Consider the following 14,809-nt stretch of genomic DNA (forward strand, 5'->3'; position numbering starts at 1 on the left):
CACCATGACAGTCAAGCAATTTCAATCCAAGTAATCTGAAATAAAAACTGATATGGGGAGAATTGTAAAAATCCATTCCATTCACCAGTTGCTTTCATTTATTTGTGACTCTAAATTTGCCAGCATGGTTGCCATTCCACAGTGCCTTCTCCATTCTGGAAAGCTGCTCCCATATCCCATTGTCCTTGTATGTTAGTAAATTTCCTGAGAGTGAGGGTAACAAAATTCATAAAATTGAAATAAAACAGGGCATAAAGTTGATGTGGTTATTTATTAACAGTAGAATTCTTTGTGACAACTGGTACTATGAAACCTAGACAGAACGGAAGTTACGTTAAAGGCTAATTTCCAGAATCACTTGACATTTTCTTCCTTTACAATAAGTGCAAGTTGTTTCCTTTGGTTTTACATTGAACTTGGACCAGCGCTCACTCTATGATGATCCCAACTGAACGCTCTGGTCCAGTATGGCACCAGGTGAACCTGTGTAGTAGACACAAACTTCACTGCCTGAGTCATAGAACATTGAAAGTGTAGCACAGGAGCAGGCCAATGTTGTGCCAACTAAGCTAAATCTTCTGCCTACACAATGTCCATATCATCCATTTCTAGCATATTCATCTGCCTTTTTAAGAACCTTTTGCCTACACAATGTCCATATCATTCCAATTCCAGCATATTCATGTTCCTCTAAGAGCCTCCGTCATATTCACTTCCACCAAAACCCCAGACAATGCATTCCAGGCATCCACCACTCTTTATGTAAAAACAAACTTGCCCTGAACATCTCCTTTGAACTTACTTCCTCTCATATTAAATGCATGTTCTCTGGTTGAGTTGTTTTTTTCTTATTTAACATTGTCTTGTTTCTTTCCAATGAAGCTTAAGCAACTGAATTAAAGTTGAAAGTATGCCTTTGCATTTCTCAGAATCAGAATCAGGTTTATTATCACTGGCATGTGACGTGAAATTTGTTAACTTAGCAGCAGCAGTTCACTGCAATACATAATCTAGCAGAGAGAGAAAAAATAATAGTAATAAATAAACTAAAACATAATAAATAAACAAGTAAATCAATTACGTATAGTGAATAGATTTTCCAACATTGTGTTTTATTTGCCACTTTTTTTTCCATTCTCCTAATCTGTCCAAGTCCTTCTGCAGCCTACCTGTTTCCTCAACACTACCCGCTTCTCCATCTATCTTTATATCATATGCAAACTTGGCAACAAAGCCATCTGTTCCATCATCTAAATCATTAATGTACAGCTTAAAAAGAAGCAGTCCCAACACCGACCCCCTGTGGAACACCACTAGTCACTAACAGCCAACCAGAAAAAGATCCTAGCAACACACACAAAATGCTGGAGGAACTCAGCAGGCCCAACAGCATCTATGGAAAAGAGTACAGTCAATGTTTCTGGTTGAAACCCTTCAGCTTGTTTGTGATCAGAAAAGGATCCTTTTATTTCCACTCACTGCCTCCTACCAATCAGCCAATGCTCTAAACATACTGGTAACTTTCCTGTAATAAAATGGGTTCTTAACTTGGTAAGCAGGCTCATGTGTAGCACCTTGTCAAAGGCCTTCTGAAAATCCAAATACATAGCATCCTCCGCATCCCCTTTATCTATCCTACTTGTATCCTCAAAGAATTTCAAAAGGTTCATCAAGCAAGAAGACTTTGTCCTCTCTTGTGCTGTGTCACCAAGTACTCCATCACCTCATCCTTAACAACTGACTCCACATCCTCCCAACCACTGAGGTTAGACTAACTGGTCTGCCTGGTAGGCTGAGGTCTCATCTGATCACTCACATTCATAGAGGGTTAAGATTAGAAGGCATAGTTAAAACACAATGATTTTGGATGGAGAGATGTGGTCAGAGACAAGTGATACAAACAAACCAGCCAGGCCATTTGTGTCCAAAATTTATAAAATGAAAGGAGGAAAATGACCATTGTAAAAATAACTGAGAAATGAAGACAGAACCATGTTAAGACAGTGAGTTAGTGCTGCTACTGAAAAAGAGCAAAGTGTACAAGTAGCGTCAATAGTTCATCTCAATGGTGCAAAAGTAATTTTAGAAGTATTGAGTATTCTGTAATTGTGGCCAAAGGGTGAGATTTCATTCATAATCCATGGAGAATGAGACTACATCAGAAATTCACCAGGGTTCTGAAAGTGAATTCTGGGAGAAACCCAATCAAACACAGGAACTAGATAGCAATGAAGGTGAAGACATTTAAAAGGACCAACAGCAACTTCATCAATAAGAAGAGCTGGTATTCTTGGAAGACATTGCTGACATCGAAGAGGAGATGATTGTACCGTGCTCCTTCATATTTATGCTAGGCTTGTGTAATCAAAGCCACTCCGAATGCTCCTTCGTTTTCAGCAGTTGGAGAATAAGGGTCCCAACAAATCGATGCAAATATTATAGTTTTTCCAAGAAGGCTTTGAGAAAATTCTTGAATGCGTTCTTCTAGTCAACCGGTTATCTCTTTCCTGGTGGAGCTCAGAATAGAGCATCTGTTTCAGAACTTGTTGTCTGATAATAAACACAAGAAATTCTGCAGATGCTGCAAATCCAGCGAAACACGCTTAAAATGCTGGAGGAACCCAGCAGGTCAGCTATTATTCTTCTCCATAGGTGCTGCCTGACAACATTATTCCTACAACATTCTGTATGTGTCATTGTCAGATGTGTGCATGCAGTGTGGCTGGTGTATTGAGATTGACTAGGTATAATTCCAACAATAGTGCTCAGAATTTTGAGAAGTTGCTGATATTGGTTTGTATGTCCTGTCAAAAGAGATGGAGCATTTTGCAGAGAGAACATTAGTGATATCTCTGCACTCTTTGGAGGTGCTTGCTGTTGGGTAGTGTCATCAGTGAGAGGTAGCTCCTGACACATAGAAATGGTACAGGTTTTCCAGCATTTCTATTATTGAAGAGCAGTACCATGCAGTAGGAATAGGATGATAAAATAACTGTGTTTGCAAATGTTCGAATTTCAAAAAAAATTATTATCAAAGTCAGGTTAAATATGTCACTGTATACAACCTGAGATTCATTTCATTGTGGGCATACTCAGTAAATCCAAGAAACACCATAGAATCAATGAAGGACTGTCCCCAACAGGACGGACAGACAACCAATGTGCAAAAGACAACAAACTGCAAATACAAACAAAGAAAAAAAAAGAAATAAACAATAAATATCAAGATCATTAGATGAAGAGTCCTTGAAAGTGAGTCCATAGGTTGTGGGATCAGTTCAGTCATGGAGCGAGTGAAGTTACCCTCACTGGTTCAATAGCCTGGTGGCTGAGGGGCAATAACTTCCTGAAGCTGGTAATGTGGGTTCTGAGGCTGCTGTGTCACCTTCCTGATGGCAGCAGTGAGAAGAGAGCATAGCCCGGGTGGTGGGGATCCTTGATAATGGATGCTGTTTTCCTGTGACAGCGCTCTGTGTAGATGTGCTCAATGATGGGGAAGACTTTACCCGTGATAGACTGAGCTGTATCCAATATTTTTTGTAGGATTTTCCGTTCGAGGAATTGATGTTTCCGTACCAGGCCATGATGCAACCAGTCAATTTACTCTCCACCACACATCTATAGAAGTTTGTCAAAGTTTGAGATGTCATGCTGAATCTTTGCAAACTTCCAAAGACGAAGAGGTTCAGTGAATGAAACAAATTAAAGAAGGGACTCTGCTTCAAAATGTGGAAATATCCATGTGTTTTCTGTGTACAGCAGCTCGATACCTTCAGTGGGATGTGATAACCCCACAGAATCTGGTAACTGAAAACTTTTAACAAATCACATCATAACTTTGCAGAAATATACCTTGGTTTCAATAGTCTCATTATTTAAAGCATGAATTCCAGAGATCATCCCAATAAATCTTTATTTGCTTCTTGCTTAAAGGCCAATTCTTCCTCCAACCAAAGGCAAAAAAAGATTGTGTCTTATGAATTTCTGAAGAGGTAACTAAATGGACAGAAAATTGTCCAATACTGTTATGTCAACATCCTGAAGGCATTTGAGAACATTCCTCACTAAAGACCAAGTTAAAGATAATTTATTGTCCAGGTCAGGACATTGGCTGAGTGAATGAGTGAGTATAAATGGCTGAGTGAATGAGAGAGTATAAATATAGATTTTTAAGATGTGACTAGGTGGATCGCATGAGGATCTGTGTTGCGACCACAATGAAGGAACAAAAGACCATACAATTAAAGTTGCTTATGCACAAAAAGAGGATCATACTTGGTATAAAAATTAGCTTCATAATGTTTTTCTGAAGTACATAGAACAGTACAACACAGGAATAAGCCACTTGGCACAAGATGTGCTGAACTAATTGACATCTAATTAAGCTAATCCCTTCTGCCCACACCAAGTCCATATCCCTTCATTCTCTCCACATTCATGTCTCAATTGACGAGTCTCCACCACTTTCTCTGTAAATAAGCACATCTTCTTTGAACTTGACCCCTCCCAAATTAAATGCATGGCCACTAATATTAGACATTTCAACCCTGGGTAAAAGATACTGGCTTTCATGATCTTATAAACTTTTTTCGGGTCTCCCCTCAGCCTCTCCAGGGAAAACAATCCAAATTTGTACGACCATTCTTTATAGCTCATACTCAGTAATCCAGGCAGCATCCTAGTGAACCTCTTCTGCATCTTCTCCACATCCTTCCTATTATGAGGCAATCACACTGCACACAACACCAAATGTGATCTGACTTCCTTTACTTTCATACTCAACACCCCTCAAACATGTCATATGCCTTCTTCGTTTGATTAGTCACTTTAAGTGAACTATGGACTTGGACACCAAGATCTCTCTCTGTATTTTGATGCTGTTTAGGAGCCTATAAAAAACTGTATACTTTCTCCTTCCATTTGACCTTGCAAAGTGCAACACTTTACACTTTTCCACATTAAGCTCCATCAGCCACTCCTCTGCTCCTTTCTATCCCTCCTCTGCTCCTTTCTATCCCTGTGTTCTTTGATAGTGCTTTGCGCTGTCCACAACTCCACTGATTTTGTTGTCATCTGCAAAATTACTAATTTACACATCTACACTTTAATCCAAATGATTGAGATATATTACAAACAACAGAGGTCCCAGCAACAATCCTTGCAGAACACCACTGGTCATGGACCCCCAGCCAGAATAATAGCTTTCCATTCATACTCTCTGTCTTCTCTGGGTAAGCCAGTTCTGAATCCAAACTTGTAATTCACCCAGGATCCCATCATCCTTATAAGACATAAGAGTAGAATTTGGCTATTTGGCCCATTGAGTCTGCTCCACCATCCATCATGGCTGATTTATTTTCCCCTTCAGCCCCATTCTCCTGCTTTCTCCCCTTAACCTTTGAAGCCCTTACTAATCAAGCACCTATCAACCTATGTTTTAAAAATATCAATATACTTGACCTTTACTGTCATCTGTGGTAATGAATTACATAGATTCACTACTCTCTAATATTTGGTAGGTTTCAGTAAGGTTTCTCACCCCTCCATTCTAACAGGATCCAAAGCCCTTATCCATCTTCGTTTTCTTTACTTGCTTTATCTCAAAATACCATAGCATATTAGCACACTCCACACTGACCTCACTGTTCTCCAGTGGGTACAAGCCCTGAGCCATCAGACAATAACCCTTTCATTCCTGAAATCATTGTTGTGAACCTCTTCTGGACCCCCTCCAATGCCAGCATATCCAATCTAAAATATGGGGCCCAAAACTGCTCACAAACTCCAAGTGGGACTTCCGGTAAGATGGCCATAGGTTAATTGCTTAAATTTGTCACTCCGTTTCATTTCTTACCTCTGCACTTCTTATCTTCCTATTTCTACCCCAGACTGCTATTTTTTTTTGTTCTCCTACCTGTCTATGAATACATCTGTCCCACAATGGCCTTCAAGCCCTTCAAATCTGGGAAAAAAGAAGTCTCTGCGACTGCCTCCAGCTCCTCTGCCAACATTATCGCCATTCAGGACCAGCACCGTCAAGAGATTATATCTGAATTTAAGTCTTCCTTCAGTTTGTTGGAGTCAAAATTGGATCAAATCAATTTCGAAGTGGAGGATCATGCCGTTCGTCTCTCTCATTTTGCCTTAGAAACCGAAGATTTAAAATGTCGCGTTCAGCAGCTGGAAGCTGTTTGCTCTAATTTGAGTGAGATTAACACCAAGTTATCATCAAAAATAGCTGATCTCAAAAGTCGGAGCAGAAGGCATAATCTATGAATCCTCGGTCTGCCAGAGGCTATCGAAAACAGAGCTCCTGTTGAATTTTTTTCCTCCTTACTTTGTGAGATTTTTGGGAAAGGTACTCTTCCGAATTTACCCGAGTTAGACAGAGCCCACCGTATATTTCGGTTTAAGCATGAATTGGGCTCCCGCCATGCCAGGTTATACTCTGTTTTCATCGTTATCAGGTGAAAAACCTTTTGATTATGGAAGCACGTCGGAGAGGAATTACAAGGGCCATCCCATTCGTATTGTTGAAGATTATGCTCCTCAAGTTTTCAGGCTGCGTGCCGATTACAAAGGGGTTATGAAAGAGTTTTACAATCATGGATTCAGGCCCTCGCTACATTACCCCGCCCATCTCCAAATAACTTTTAGTACTGAGGACAAAGAATGGTTCAATTCTGCTCAACTCAGCCCGGTAATTCATCGAAAGTCTCCCTGCCACTGCGACTTCTTCAGACTCGATTTGATTATTTAAAATGGCCGATTACTATTTTTTTCTCTCTCCTTGGTTTTGTTATTTTTTGTTTTCCTTTTAAACTAAATTTTTAAATTACTGAAAATGGTTTATTTCTAGTATAAGAAGTTCAGAAATTTATCAAAAGTCTCCCTGCCATTGTGATTTCTTCAGACTCGATTTGATTATTTAAAATAGCCAATTACTATTTTTTTCTCTCTTTGGTTTTTTTTATTTTTTGTTTTCCTTTTAAACTTAATTTTTAAATTACTGAAAATGGGTTAACTCTGCTATAAGAAGTTCAGAAATTTATTGAAAGTCTCCTTGCTATGGCGACTCTTTCTAAATTAAAATTTTAAATTACTGAAAATGGTTTAACTCTGCTATAAATTCAGAAAGTCCCCTTGCTATGGTGTCTCCTTCAGACTCGATTTGATTATTTAAAATGGCCAATTGGTACTTTTTTTTTCCTTTCTTTGTTTTTTCCCCGTTTTCTTTTTAAATTTAATTTTTAATTACTGAATTATTTTTTATTTTTTTTCCCGCAGGCATGGTACTCTGGATTATTATTTTAAGTTAAGTCTAATACTTTTTGATAGTACTGTTTTCTTTTTTTTATGTACAATTTTAATTTGAAGTGCATAAGCTCTCTTTTTTTATGAACTGTCAATTAAACGGAGCTCATAAAGATATTCAGAAACTGGAAGTTGGGTTTAGGGATAGTGTTGAAGAGCTTGCTGCTGTTCTTTGGTAGCTTTCTTGCTTTGGGATTAGAGGGGGGAGGGTTCCCTAGTGCGAACCCTTAGTTATTCTTTGTTACCCGGGACCTTTTTTGACCTGATTTTCTTGTCTTATACTTTTGCCCCAGAGCTGTTATTAGAATGTTTGTTCCTATTTATGCCTACTACCCTTTATGCTTTTTTATATGACAATGATTAACTCATTGAATTTTATAAACTGGAATGTTAAGGGATTGAACCATCCTGTTAAAAGAAGGAAGGTGTTTTCACATCTTATGCAGCTCAAAGCTGACATTGCTTTTTTGCACGAAACACATATTTGGTGTCTTGATAACTCTCGCCTTATGTCTAGGTGGGTGGGACAGCACTTCCGTTGTGCTTTTCCAGCTAAAGCCAGGTGGGGTTTCAATCCTTATTAATCAGAATGTTCCCTTTGAGCTTCACAACAAAATATCAGATACAAGTGGTTGTTTTATTATTGTCTCTGGGAAATTGTATAATAATAGGGTAGTCTTGGCTAACCTCTATGCTCCCTATTCAGATGATGTGGACTTCTTTGATCGTTTTTATCTCTTTATTGCCTGACTTGAGATTATATTCCCTCATATTGGGTGGTGATTTTAATTGTTGGTTAGATCCAGTATTGGATCGATCCTCCTCTGTTCCTAGACTCCCTAGTAAATCTACTCTATCTATTCACTCTTTCCCTTCTAATTATGGTATTTCTGATGTGTGGCGTTTTTTTCCATCCTACTGAGAGAGATTATTCCTTTTTTTCACACGTCCATCATACTTTTACTAGAATTGATTATTTCTTAATGGATTATCAGCTGATTCCATATGTTTGCTCTTGCGACTATCAGAGTATAGTGATTTCGGATCATGCTCCAGTCACCCTTTCCATAATTTTTCCGGTTTTTCTCAAATGAACAAACATTGGTGTTTTAATCCAACCTTGCTGTCGGATAATAATTTTGTAAAATTTATGAAGGACTAGATAACTTTTTTTAAGTACTAATATGTCATCTTAAATCTCATTCCAGGTTGTCTGGGATGCCATGAAAGCATATTTGAGGGGTCAAATAATTTCATAGAATCTGAAAAGAAAGACCTATTCAGAGCGTTTAGACTTGATTGGTCAAATTAAAGCAAAAGACCAATTATATGCCCAGACCAAAATTCCTGAATTGTATAAGAAGAGGGTAGAACTTCAAACTAAGTTTGACCTCGTCTCCACTCGGCCAGTTGAACGCCAACTTCTTGAAAGTAAGAGCCAATTTTATATTCATGGGGATAAGTCCGGTAAGTTTTTAGTTAACCAACTAAGACACTCTAAAGCTAAACAACAAATTACAAAAATTTGAATGGGAAATGGGAACATGACTTTGAATCATTCTGATATTAATGACACATTTAAGAACTATTATTCTTGACTTTATACCTCTGAATCTTTAAATGAGAATATCTCCGTTGAGCAGTTTGTAAATAATTTAAATATTCCTTTGCTCTCCCCTGACTTTAAAGCAAAACTCAATGAGCCATTGTCATTAGAGGAAATATCATCTGCCATCTCTGTATTACAGCCGTAAATCTCCCAGACCTAATGGCTTTTCAGCAGAATTCTATAAATCATTTTCTTCACTGCTGTTGTCTCAATTATCTTTAGTTCTATCTGAATCGTTTAAGCGTGGTAAATTGCCTGCCTCATTTAACGAGGCATGTATCATTCTTTTAGCCAAAAAAGGTCAAGATCTGACAGAGTGTCTTCGTATAGGCCAATTTCTTTATTAACTGTCAATGTTAAAATTTTGGCTGAAGTTTTGGCTCATAGATTAGAGAACATTATACCCTCTATTATTTCTGAAGATCAAACTGGTTTTATCAAAAATCGCCTTTCCTTTTTTAATGTACGGCGCTTATTTAATATCTTATATTCACCCTCAATTGGGACTCCTGAATGTGTTATTTCTCTTGATGCGGAGAAAGCGTTCAATCGTGTTGAATGGAATTACCTTTTTTGCAGTTTTAGAAAAATTTGATTTTGGACAAGGTACATGGATTAAATTGCTATATTCATGTCCCACTGCTTCTGTTTTAACCAAATCTCAGCTATCCCAGTCTTTCAGCCTTAAACGTGGCATTCGTCAAGGTTGCCTTTTAAGTCCCTTACTCTTCCATTTGGCTATAGAGCCACCTGCCATTGCGTTTCATAGCTGTGCTGAAGTGATGGGGAATTGGAGGGGAGGTGTTGAGCATAAAGTTTCCCTTTATGCTGACGATCTTTTACTTTTTATATCAAACCCGACTACCTCCTTACCCTGAATGTTTTCACTTCTTAATAAATTTAGTCAGCTTTCTAGTTATAAACTTAATTTACGTAAGACTGAACTCTTTCCAATTAATAGAGAAGCACGAGCTTTAGTATTCCATGACCTCCCTTTTAAAGTAGTTAACAATCAATTCACTTATCTTGGTATTACAGTAACAAGGAACTTTAAGAATCTTTTCTGAGAAAATTTTACCAATCTTCTAAACTCTACAAAACAGAGTTTGACACAGTGGTCACCCTTGTCTATGTCTCTTGTAGGTCATATTAATGTTATTAAAATGTATATCCTTCCTAAATGTTTGTATCTATTTCAGTCTTTACCAATTTTTATTTCTAAAGCTTTTTTTGATGGGTTAGATTCTATTATTTCGTTTTATCTATGAACGCCCCAGACTTAATAAAGCTCACCTTCAAAAATCTAAAAGGGAAGGTAGTATGGCCTTGCCTAATTTTCATTTATATTATTGGGCAGCCAATATTCGTTGTCTTATTTTTTGGTCTTTCTTCCATAATAAGTCTGACTGCCCAAAATGGGTGGTAATGGAGTTGAACCCTACTAAGGATCTTTCTATTTCTGCACTTCTCGGTTCCGCACTTCCTTGTCATTTGCCTAGACTTATTGTTAATCCTCCTGTCAGACATACTTTAAGAATATGGGCTCAGTTCAGAAAATTTAATGGTCTTGATGGTTTTTCTCTCTCTAGCCCTATTTTACACAATCATCTTTTCCTGCCTTCTATGCAGGACTCAACATTTTACGACTGGTATAGAAAGGGTATTAGGCACTTTGAAGATCTTTTCATAGATAATCGTTTTGCAACTTTTCAACAACTGTCTGTAAAGTTTAATCTACCTAATTCTCATTTCTTTAGATATCTTTAAATTAGACATTTCATTAACCCTTTGATATCAAACTTTCCTGAGATGCCCGAGAAAAATGTTCTGAACTTGTTTCTTTGTATCAATCCATTGGGTAAAGGTTTAATACCTGCTATTCAGGATAAGTTAGTGATTTTGAGGCATGCCTCCTTTGATAAAATTAGAACTGCCTGGGAACATGATTTAAATATCTCCTTTTCTGACGTAGTTTGCGATTCAATTCTTAACTCAGTCAACTCAACCTCTCTATGTGCTCGCCATTGCCTGTTGCAGTTTAAGGTTGTACACAGGGCTCACATGTCTAAAACTAAATTATCGTGGTTTTACCTTGACACTAATCCTGTCTGTGATAAGTGTAAAGGAGCTGAGGCTTCCCTTATTCATATGTACTGGACCTATCCTCGTCTACAGGAATTCTGGAGAGAAGTTTTTTCAACCCTATCTCATATTCTTAATTGCCATTTAGAACCTAACCCTCTGGTTGCTCTTTTTGGCACCTTGTACCCTGTACATTAGTACCCTATTTTCGCTAACAGAAGGTTTTCCACTGTTACGAAAAAAGCAACGCGCGAAAAATGGCGGCGTGCGAAAAACAAAGCAGCGCGCCCCGAGCAGCCAAGCTCCTGCCCCGGAACTGCACTCTAGTCGCCATTGCTTAAACACGTGCTTTATCTCGATTTATTTTGGGCATCCGTTAGCAAGATGAGTTCGAAGGTATCGGGAAAGCCTAAAAGAGCTCGTAAGGGTGTTACACTTAGCATAAAACTAGACATAATTAAGCATTTCGATCGTGGTGAACGAAGTAAGGACATTGTCAGCGCGTTGAACTTGCCTGCGTCCACCATTCGCACTATTTATACGCAGAGAGAAAAAATCTTGAAAGCTGCCGATGTTACTGTTGGTTCTGCTCGTAGCAAAGTGGTCTCTCTTAGTCGGCATCCAGTAATGGATAAAATGGAAAGTCTATTGCTTGAGTGGATTGATGGGTCTACAAAACGTGGTGTTCCTTTAAGTTATCTTATACTTAAGGAGAAATCAGCCGGTCTTTTTAATAAGCTGTAACAGAAAACACTGGCCGATGGTGATAAAAGTATTGCGAAAGTGGAATTTAAAGGTAGTCACGCGTGGTTTGATCGGTTTCTGAGGCGAGGGCAGCTTCATAGTTTAACGTTTACCGGAGAGAGTGCTTCTGCTGATAACTGAAGCTGCTGAAAGGTTCCCAGCAGAACTGAAGAAAATAATTACAAAAGGTGGTTATTCGTATAAGCAAATGTTTAACTGTGACGAAACTGCAATTTATTGGAAAAAATTCCCGAGTAAGACATTTATTTCGAAAGAAGAAAAGCAGGCTAAGGGACACGAGGCATCGAAGCCTGTTTACCCTAATGCCTATTATTAACGCCACTAAGCCTCTACTAGTGTACCATTCAGAAAATCCGAGGGCACTTAAAGGCTTTGATAAGAAAACACTTCCCGTTGTGTTCCGTTCACATCCAAGCAGTTGGAACACCCAAGTGCCTTTTTTTCTGAGTACATGAGCAGATACGTTAGTCCTTTTGTTGAAAAATACTGTAGAGAAAATAACCTCGATAATAGGTGTCTTGTGATTGTCGATAATTGTGCTGCTGATCCGCCTGCCATTACCGAGTATGGCGGTAACATTCATGTTGCGTTCTTACCGCCGAATACGACATCGTTGCTGCAGCCGTGTGATCAAGGCTTAATAGCCACAATTAGGGCTTACTATACGCAAAATGTGATGCGTTTTATTGTAAGTGCCATTGACAGAGAGGGCAACTCCGAAGCACCTTTGCGAGAGATCTGGAAAGACTACAATATAAAACTGGCAATCGCCAACATTGGAGATGCTCTGGATAGGGTAACAGTCTCGATGAGAAATGACATTTGGAGGAAACTATGTCCCGAGGCAGTGAACGATTTTAAAGGCTTCGAACCATCAACAATAAATACGACAACAGTGAGCTTGGCTAAGGAGGCTGGGTTTGTGGAAGTTGACGAAGATGATGTTGAAGAGGTTTTGGCATCCCATGACCAAAAATTAACAGATGAAGAGCTGATGCAATTGCAAGAGGAAAGGATAACAATCGAAACCGAACGCAGTAGCGAAAATGAAGTCGTCCAGGGACTGAACGTGAAGCAGTTGCGTGAGATTTTCGCTGCGATTGACAGCGCTGCAATGATTGCAGAAAAGTATGACTTTAATTTTGAAAGGGCACGTAGGATTAGGGCAGGTTTGCAGGATGTTTTGAGTGCTTACAAAAAACTCTATGATCTAAAAATGCGCGAGGCTCAGCAGTCAAGTATACTGTCGTTTTTCAAGCCTTGCACATCAGCCACAGCAGACGACGAACCTCGACCTTCGACATCGAGGCAGGCAGACACAGAAGAAGGTGACCTGGCTGCCCTATTGGAAACAGACGACAATGAGATGACACCCCAGTCTCCTCTACCTCCCACCACCCCAATTTCCGACCACTCAGCCCAGCACACCGTCCCGATTCCCGTAAGTGAAACTACACTACATACATTATTTCTACTTTATATGGGCTGTGTATTTTTGTGTTATTTAGTATGATTTGTTATTTGGTATGATTTGTCAGCCTCAAAGCTTAAAGGTTACTGGAGAGTGTTTCCACCGACAGCGCCTGCGCCGACAGTGCTTCCGCCGAGGGCGCATGCGTGAGATTTTCGCTGCGCTAGACGGTACTTCAATAATTGCAAAAAGTATTTCTACTTTATATAGGCTGTGTATTTATCATATCATTCCTGCTTTTACTATATGTTACTGTTATTTTAGGTTTTATGTGTTATTTGGCATGATTTGGTAGGTTATTTTTTGGGTCTGGAAACGCTCAAAAATTTTTCCCATATAAATAAATGGTAATTGCTTCTTCACTTTACGACATTCCGGCTTACGAACCATTTCATAGGAACGGTCTACCTTCGGATGGCGGGGGAAACCTGCGTTATCTTTTGCCTCTCTCTTGGCTAGACGGTTGATTCTTCTTAGGTGGAAAGACGCTGCCCCACCCACACACGCTCAATGGCTTAGTGATATTATGGCCTGTTTAAACCTTGAAAAGATTAATTATTCACTTCTTAATTCAGACATAAAGGTTCATAAGGTGTGGGGACCTTTTCTTGAACATTTTCATAACTCTCCTTTAGGTTAAGTTTACCCTTTTTTTTGTATGCTACAATCCCTTATTTTCAGCTTTTTTGTAAGTTATACGGTTTTTTTGTTGTGAATTACATTACACTTTTGGTAGTCAGCATTATACTTTTTTCCTATATCTATTTACAGTTCTCTGGGGTTGAATGCTCCAATTTTTTTTTCTTTTACACGCAGAAATGGTTGGCTTGGGTTGTTTTGGTGGGAGGTTGGGGGTGGATACTAATTTTACATAATCCTATTCTGTGTGCTTTTTTATTGTTATGAATTATATATGGATTTGTTTGTTTCGCACTGTATAAATCTCCATTTTGTTGTTGGTTTTTTCTGTAGTAGTTTTATTGTAGAAATGCATAAAAAATTAATTTAAAAAAAACAAACTTCAAATGTAGTCTGAGCAATGCTTTATAAAACTTCAGCTTTACATCCTTGCTTTCATGAGGAACATTATTTACATAGACTTGATAATGTCCACGTCTTAACCTCATCAAGCACTTATATCACCTCCTCAAAAAACTCAATCAAGTTTGTAAGGTATAACCTGTCACACACAAACTCATGCCGACCACTGACATGAGACCCATTACTCTGTAGCTTCCAGGATTATTCCTATTCCCCTTCTTGAACAATGGAACAGCAATAGCTGTTTTCCAATGCTTCAGGTCTTCGTCTGTGGCCGGAGGGAGACTAAGATCTTCGACAAGGCCCCAACGATCTTACCTCTTTCCTCTCAGTTACCTGGGATATATCGTATCAGACTCTGAGGACTTATCCATTGAACAAGAGGCCCAACAGTACCTCCTCTATCTCAAAACGTCCCAGCATATTAACGCACCCCACACGGATCTCACTGTCCTCTGTGTCCTCCATGGTAACTGCTGATACTAGGTATTCATTTAGGACCTTGCTGATATTCTTCACCTCCAAGC

Source organism: Mobula birostris, chromosome 18, assembly GCF_030028105.1.
Source record: "Mobula birostris isolate sMobBir1 chromosome 18, sMobBir1.hap1, whole genome shotgun sequence".
In the NCBI taxonomy this organism is placed as follows: Eukaryota; Metazoa; Chordata; class Chondrichthyes; order Myliobatiformes; family Myliobatidae; genus Mobula; species Mobula birostris.